Raw genomic sequence first — 716 nt, forward strand, 5'->3', positions numbered from 1 at the left:
TTTTATTTATAAGCATTTAAAGTTCAAATTTTGACAACATATTATTGTAAAAATCACGAAAATTCGTAAACTATTTTATGCTAGAAATTCATAAAAAATTTTCCTTTTATATCTAAGATTTCAAAATTTAATACAAGGCTCATAATATATTTTTACAATAGCAATTGAAAAATAAAAGAAATATATAGTCACGATTTTTTTTTTATAAGCATTTAAAGTTCAAATTTTGACTAAATACGTAAAAATTACGGCAATGTTCAAATTATCTTAGACAGAAATTCATAAAAGTTTTTCTTTTTAATTCTAAGATTTGGAAATTTAATACAAGGCTCCTAACATATTTTTACAATAGCAGTTGCAAAATAAAAGGAATACATTGTCACAATTTTTATTTATAAGCATTTAAAGTTCAAATTTATACGAAATATGTCAAAATTGCGAAAATTTGCAAGTAATTTAGTGGTTGAAAAATCGTAAAAATTTTTTCTTTTATAACTAAGTTTTTAAAATTTGGTACAAGGTTCTCCATAAGTTTTTCTTTAAAAATAATATATCCTAGACTGACAAATCATCTCCGTTCAGAATCGTTTTTCGTATACAATGATATAATATCATTGGATTCAAATTTAATTCCATCCATTACAGTAACCCACTTGTAACCTACTGTACAGCAGAGCGACATCCACGACTTACCCGCCTTTTTTTAAAAATGAATT

The sequence above is a fragment of the Acyrthosiphon pisum genome, unplaced genomic scaffold (assembly GCF_005508785.2).
Source record: "Acyrthosiphon pisum isolate AL4f unplaced genomic scaffold, pea_aphid_22Mar2018_4r6ur Scaffold_21433;HRSCAF=23981, whole genome shotgun sequence".
NCBI lineage: Eukaryota > Metazoa > Arthropoda > Insecta > Hemiptera > Aphididae > Acyrthosiphon > Acyrthosiphon pisum.